Genomic DNA, 8,081 nt, shown 5'->3' with positions numbered 1-8,081 from the left:
CTCCCCTTTTTGCCAATCACACATTTAGTCTCAAGTCCTTGTGGCCTTTGTGAGGTCTTGAAAGACTTGCAGCATACCCTGATTGAAAAGCTCTTGATTTTGAAGATGCTTTAAAATCAAATCCTCCTGAGGTTTCCCTTGATGTTGAATTTGATTAGGGAATCCTTGAGGTGTAGCAATTTGTCTGTTTCTCCAACTGAAGTTTGGATGATTTCTCCAACTCGGATTGTATGTGTTAGATATGGGTCCACTGAAAGGTCTTTGGTAGCTGTTCATAGCATTCGATTGCTCATTAAGTGCCTCTTAAAAGGTAGGTATTGTTGTGCAATTTTCAGTTGTATGTATGTTGCAAGCACAGATACCGCAAACAACTTTCTTAGCCTTATCCTTCTTAAGTTCCATGGCCTCGACCTTCCTTGCGAGACTGGCCACTTTAGCATTTATATCGACATCCTCTTTCAACAAGTATATCCCACCTCTCTCCCTTGCTTGAGTAGGCTTAGATATGGTGCTCAGTTTCAGGGTGATGTCCCATGATTGTGCGGTTTCAGCAAGTTTGTCAAAGTAATCCCACACCTCATCGACATTCTTGGTCATGAACTCCCCATTGCACATCGTCTCGACGAATTAGTGCATTGAAGATGTCAATCCATTGTGGAAGAAAGTTGTTATGCACCATGTTTTAAAACCGTGTTGTGGAAATGAACTGACGAGATCCTTAAACCGCTCCCAACATTGGAAGAATTTTTCATCTTCTCTTTGGGCGAAGTTCATGATCGACTTCCTAATGATGTTCGTCTTATGGTATGGAAAGAATTTTTTTATAGACTCCTTCATCATGTCATTCCATGTGTCAATAGATCACGAACGTAGTGAGTGCAACCACGTCTTTGCTTTTTTCTTTTAAGGAGAAACGAAAAAGTTTCAGCCCGACCGTGTCCTCAGACATGTTAGGAAAGTATAAAGTGGCTATAACCTCATCAAACTGTTGCAAGTGTAAGTATGGACTTTCATATTTAACTCCAAGGAACTTTGGAAGAGGTTGGATCACTCCAGGTTTGTTATCCATATTTCCTGTGTTTCCTGGAAAAACCATACATGAGGGCGTGCTCACCCATGCCAGTTGTAAGTATCTCGTAGAGTAGGAGGCGGGGGTGCATGGTGCACCTCATTCTCATTCTCAAGGTTACGACTGATTCATTGGTTAATTTACAGGTTGATTTGCAACCATAACCTCAATTAACTCTACGGATCTCGAGTGGTGTCTAATCCTAAGATAGGTAGATAACCCCTCAACCAATCCTCCTTCACTCAAAAGACGTCGAGTGTTGTCATGGACCCAATTGGGCATGAAACACTCTCAACCCTCAATTTCAGATTCTAACCTAAAAGAAAGAAGAGAGAGAAATCTAGAATTAGAAAGAAGTTACCAAATTGGAAGTTTCGAAATTCAGATCCTGCAAAATAACACTAAAGAAATCAATTTCTAAAAACATAAATTTTAAAATTAGAAATAGAAAGATGAGTTAGTTTTTTTAAAAGAAACAATCCTATAATTAGAAAGTTTCTAAAAACAGAAAACAAACTCTAATATAGAAATAGAAAGAAAGATAAATTAGAAAGAGATTACCAAATTAGAAGTTTCTATATTAGGATCCTACAAAATAGGAAAGTTAAGTTAGTTTCTAAAACAAAAATCTAGAGAAAACCTAATATTAAAAATAAAAAGTAAATAAATCCTAATCTTAACCCATTTTTAAAGCTAATCAATCTCAAAATGACACAACCGCTAATCCCCAGCAATGACGCCAAAAACTTGTTCACAACCCTAAGTGTAGGGTCACGATGTAGTAATAATCTCGGTGAGACCGAGGTTGAATCCATGGGGACTAATCTTGTGAATCTATTCTGAAAGTAATTAGAATAAAAACTAGGAGAAGATCTAACCTAAATCTAGAAGTGTAGAGAGTTATTGTGAGAGATTTAATGATAACTTAATAATTTAAAGGTGGGAACTAGGGTTTATAGGGATCCACTTACAACTATTAGGATGTTTCCTTATTTGGTTTAAGGCACTCAATTGGAATTGGAGTCCTATCCAATCCAATTGGAAGGTATTCATTAGGATCAGATCTGAACCTCCATTGACCTAATTCTCAATGGATGAAAGTTGTGAAGATTGGAATTGATTCCATCACCTAACCATGTTAGGAGACTATGGTAGACAACATGATATACCAATCCAACAACTAACACAAGAGAATTGTGAAGACTAGAAGGGATTCCATCACTCAGCCATGCCTAAGGGACGGTGGAGAACAAAAGGATTTCTTATTTTCATAAACTCCAAACAGAAAAAGAAGATACTTCAAGCTATTACAAATCCATTGTAATTTCAGTCACAACAAACCATTAAACACTAAAAGTATTCCTTAAATATCAAACTAGAATCAAAGGAGTTCAACAATAACACGAATCAAATAAGAAAAGCATGTCAGCCATGCTACAAGCTTCACCCCTTGGCCCTATCTAAGGGATCTAGCCAACCATAGACATGATTGGATTAAAAACCCAAGAAGAAAGCATTAAAAACTAAGAAGAAGGGAAGAAGAACTCTTGGGAAGTGGCTCCACCCTTTTGCTCCACTTCTCCAAACCTTAAATATCTTAAAAAGACTTAGGTAACCCCTATTTATAAGCTAAGTTCCGTAAAATACAAAATTAGATCAAATTTACACAGTCCATGTAACACTGCGTAACCGGTTTAATGTCATCAAACACCCTTTGATGTCATTGAAGGGTTTGAATCCAGAAGTCACGCCTTTTCTTCTTTCGCACTGCGTAAGTCACTATGTCATTGAACCGTCCTTCGATGTCATCAAGCGAAGCTTTGATTCATCGAACAAGTCTTCAAGTTATCGACAATGTGTCTAAAACAGTCCAGCGAGTTGCTTCAATTTCTTCAATAAATTTGATGCCATCAAGCAGTCTTCGATGTCATCGAACACCTTCCTTCGAGTCATCGAACATGTCTTCGATTGATCGAGAAAAGCACTCAATATGTCCAGTAACCAACTCGATTTTTCCTCATAAATTCGATGTCATCGACTAGTGTTCGATGTCATTGAATGGATCTTCGATGTCATCAAACGGTTCTCGATGGCACAGTCTTTGTGGTTTCCACGCTTGTTCTTTCGACTTCCTTCCTTCTCCTCTCAGTTTTCTTGGATCTTGGAGTCTTGAAATCTTCAATCTTGGTCTCCAAAGACCCCTTTCTTTTCTTAGGAAATTCTTGAGCACTAAATCCATGCTTTTAGCATTCTTTTCAATCCAAGCTCTTAAATTCACTTTACAACACAAACACATGTAAAATATACTGTTAAGCCATATTATGTTTGTAAAACCAAGAAATAAATAGGGAATAATATGCAATATTTAACCCTCAACATCATATTTGAAAATCTAAAATTTAGAGTTGTATGTGCATCTTCATAAACTTAATATCAGTATTTCTGCTTAATTTTTTAATAAATATGATTACAACACAACAATGGTTAAAGATAAGGGCAAGGCTCCTGCAAGAGGAGAAAATTCCTTTAGAAGAAATAATCTCTCATATTAAAATCTGAATGAAATGGCTATGTCAAACAAAGGTGTCCATGACAGAGTAATCAGATCCGTCCTTATTGAACCATATGGGATTGATCTTTACTTAGGATCAATTGGGTGGGATAACTTACTGTATTTTAGAGGAGAGATCCAATATGATCTCATTCATCAGTTTTTAAACTCCTATCACGACACAGAAGATGATCCTCCATCAATTAGCCTTAACTACATGAACAAAGTCAAGGAGATTACATCTTTAGTGTTGAGCCAACTATTGCATCTCAGAGTCACACACACTCCCCCGACTGTTCGTCCTTTGAATCATTTGGGAGTCTTAGGAGAAATAACCCGTGCTTTGTGTGATGGCTCCACAATTCCCCAGCATAAACAAAACTTCCTTCATTCATCCCATTTCGACTCGACTATGAAAGTAATGCAAAACATTCTGAGTACAAATGCATACACATGCAAAGTTTCCAGAGATATGATATCTCCTTTTGTTCTGAATATCCTATATGACATCCTTCAGGGAATTGAGATTTGTCTACCCACTCTTATCCTAAAACAATTGATCCAAGTAGTCAAGGGCAATCATTGTACCGGCCTTCCTCTCCCTAGTGTCATTTACAAACTCTTAAAATTTCTTGGGTTGTCACCTACTCATGCTACGGTTTATCCTACTGTGTGCTTCACTAAAGAAACTCTAATTCAACTAAATGTGTTTGCAACTACACTTGATGAAAATCAGGAATACAGGAGCGGCGACGAAGCTTAAGAAACTCCCATGGCCACTGGCTGGGATTCGTGTCGTACTCCACTACTTGCACCAAGTCTTCTATAAGTCAACACGGGATGCCATCTTCGCCAAAATGATCCAATTCATTTTCTCCTTGACAAACAGTTAAATATTGAAGCCTGTCTCTGACAATGCGAAAATAGGCTCTTTGGCGTTGAATTACGACTTGACGCTCTCCAACATGTTGGGAAGCATATCATAGAATTGCTTCTATCTCGGCGCACTTTTATCCCTCTACTTGGAGGTGGATCTTCGAGATGAAGTTTCGTTGCTGTGTTGTTAAAACTGGATAAATTTTTTTGGTTTTAGTATGCCCTTAAGGGCTTAACTCTTTTTTTTTTGGATGGTGGAGGAAACTACCCAATCTTTGGGTAGTAATTTTGATGAAGTTTTGATATTATCAGTTTTTCTTATGTTAGATACTCTCTATATTGCTATCTTCTTTATCTAACATATGAGTTGTTTGCTTATGATGATATACTCCTTGCCCGGATGATACTCTTATTGCTTATTTCATCACAATATTTATTCTCTTATCCTCTATTTTATCCGTTATCAAATATTATTGGAATATTTCTTAATTATCTCTTTGCCAATAACTGACAAAAAGGGGGAGAAGAAACCTACCCACCAAAACAATGTTATTTCTTGCAAAAATTGTTTGTTTCTCTTATTTACAGGTAAACACTAAGGGGGAGCAACATGATTTTGTATTACTTGCCAAGTCTGGAGTTGTAAATTTTATTTTTGATATGTAAACTTTATTATTTTGGTATGTCATTGGTATGGTGTTAAGAGTCAAATATTGCATATTGTCCCCCATTTATTAGTTGGCTTATGAACATGATAATGCTTACTGTTCTATTTTAATCATGTTTGTGTTGTTAGGTGAATTTAAGAGCTTGGATTCAAAAGGATGTTAAAAGCATGGATTTAACGCTCAAGAATCACCGAAGCCAAGGATGGATCTATGAGACCAAGAATGAAGAATTCACATGCCAACAATTTAAGAAAACCAAGTGAGGAATGAAAGAACATTGAAGACTTGAAGTGAAGAAAAGGAACCCTAAAAATTTGCCTCCTTCGACTAGTCTAAGCCCATCTTCAACCAGTCGAAGGATCCTGCTCGACTAGTCGAAGGTTCCTCGACTCGAACTCCAGTGACAAAATCCTCTAAATTTCCAAAATCCTCGATCAGTTGAAGAAGACCCTCAACCAGTCGAAGGTGACCCTCGACCAGTCGACGGTTGTCCTCGACCAGTCTAAGGTTACACAGATAGCACATGGACTGCGTAAATTTAAGGCGGTTTCTGATTTTTTCTGACTCGGTGCTAAAGTTTGAGTTGCAAAACTATAAATAGGGGTCCCTAAGATGTTCCTAGGCATCTTCCAGGGTTTGAGGAGTGAAGCAAAAGTGTGGAGAAATTATCGCCAAGAGTTTTTCTTCATCTTCCTTAGTTGTTTTTGTGCTTTTCTTAAGAGATTTTAGTTCAATCATGTCTATGGTTTGCTAAACCTCTTAGCTAAGGTTAAGTGGTGAAGCTTGTAGCATGATGGGATGTTTTCTATTACTTTGATTCATGTTTAAGTTAAACTCTCTTTGATTCTAGTTTGATATTTAAGAAATACTTTTAATTTTTAATGGTCTGTTGTGACTTAAATTACAATAGATCTGCGATAGCTTTGAGTATATTTTTTTCATGTATTGAGATTGAGAAATTTTCATGATTCTCTTATGTTTGTTTTTGAGATTGGTATATCTTATTGTGAGCCATTGTTTCCTGGGCATGGTTTTATGATGGAATCACTTCCAGTTCTCACAACTCTCATCCATTGAGAATTAGGTCAAAGGAAGTTTAGATTTGGTTTTATTGAGGTATCTTCCAACTGGATAAGATGGGACTCTGATTCCAGTTGTTTCATTGAATCAAGCATAAATCTCCCTGATCTCTACAAGTGGATCCTTCGAAACCCTAGTTACCACCTTTGAATTTATTAGTTTTAATCACTTTAATCACAATTACTCTCTCAATTACTTCAGTTTTAGTTTCACATCTTCTTCTAGTTCTAGTTCTAGTTACTTTCAGAAATGTACAAGTTCAGTCCCTGTGGATTCGACCTCAGTCTCACCGAGATTATTACTACATCATGACCCAACACTCGGGGTTGTGAACAAGTTTTTGGTGCCGTTGCCGGGGACTAACGGTTGCATTTTTTCAAGATTAGCTATTTTTGGAATTAGTTTAAGATTATTATTTTTCTAATTTCTATTTTTAGGATTAGGTTTTTCTGAATTATTTTAGAAACTAACTTAACTTTCTTGTTTTGTAGGATCCTAATATAGAAACTTTTAATTTGGTAATCTCTTTTTAATTTTTCTTTCTTTCTATTTCTAGGTTAGGGTTTGTTTTCTGTTTTTAGAAACTTTCTAATTCTAGGATTATTTTTTTATATAGAAACTAACTCATCTTTTTATTTATGTTTTTAGAAACTTTCTAATTTTAGAATTTCTATTTTTTTTTTTAGAAACTAATTTCTTTTGTTTTGTTTTGCAGGATCTTAAATTAGGAACTTCGAATTTGGTAACTTCTTTCTAATTCTCTTCCTTTCTTTTTCTATAATTCTTATTCCCTCTTTTCTTGTTAGATTTAAGATTGAATCTGAAATTAATGGCTGAGAGTGTTTTATGACCAAGTGAGTCCGTGACAACACTCGACGTTGTTTGAGTGAAGGAGGATAGTCGAGCGGTTATGTATCCATCACAGAATTATACACCACTCAAGATCCTCGGAGTTAATTGAAGTTATGGCTGCCAATCAACCGGTCAATCAACCAAGAAGGCAACCTCAACCTCGGGTTGAGGAAGTCCAGGATGAGAATGAGGTGCATCAAGTACCCCTACATCATACTTTGTGAGATTATTTACAACTGGCGGGGTGAGTACAGCCTCATGCATGGTTCTTCCAGAAAATTTGGAACATATGGATATTAAGCCAGGGGCAATCCAACTGCTTCTAAAATTCCATGGACTAGAACCTGAAAGTCCATATCTGCACTTGAAAGAGTTTGATGAGATTATAGCAACTTTATATTTTCTTAACGTGTCTGAGGACACGGTCAGAGTGAAACTCTTTCCTTTTTCTTTGAAAGAGAAACCTAAGACGTGGTTGCATTCACTACGTCCCTGATCTATTGGCACATGGAATGATATGATAAGAGAGTTCATAAAGAAAATTTTTCCACATCATAAAATGAACACCCTTAGAAAGTTAATCATGAACTTCGCCCAAAAGGAGGATAAAACATTCTTCCAATGTTGGGAGCGGTTCAAGGATCCTGTCAGTTCATGCCCCCAGCATGGTTTTGAGAGGTGGCGTATTACACACTTTTTCTATGACGGACTGACATCTTCCATGCGTCAATTGGTCAAGACAATGTGCAATGGGGAATTCATGAATAAAAATGTCGATGATGTGTGAGACTACGTGGACAGACTTACTAAAAATGCACAATCATGGGACACTTGCCCAAAATCAAGGACCTTTTCTAGGCCCACTCAATCAAAGGAGAGGGGCAGATTATACCTTCTAAAAGAGGATGATGATATCAATGCTAAAGTGCCTAATCTCATAAGAAAATTCGAGGCCATGGAACTAAAGAAGGATAAGGCTAAGGAA

At 36.9% G+C, this 8,081-nt stretch overlaps 1 non-coding gene across 1 annotated transcript; it reads right to left on the bottom strand.

Annotated features, from left to right (window-relative positions):
* Positions 1-7,661: 7,661 nt before the first annotated feature.
* On the bottom strand, positions 7,662-7,768 carry LOC131252360 (small nucleolar RNA R71). Its single transcript, XR_009174385.1, has one exon. It is a non-coding gene; the product is annotated as a small nucleolar RNA R71 (small nucleolar RNA).
* Positions 7,769-8,081: the final 313 nt, after the last annotated feature.

The sequence above is a fragment of the Magnolia sinica genome, chromosome 7 (genome assembly GCF_029962835.1).
Source record: "Magnolia sinica isolate HGM2019 chromosome 7, MsV1, whole genome shotgun sequence".
NCBI lineage: Eukaryota > Viridiplantae > Streptophyta > Magnoliopsida > Magnoliales > Magnoliaceae > Magnolia > Magnolia sinica.
The sequence above is the reverse complement of the archived record's forward strand: the minus strand, read 5'-3'. Positions and strand labels throughout refer to the sequence as shown.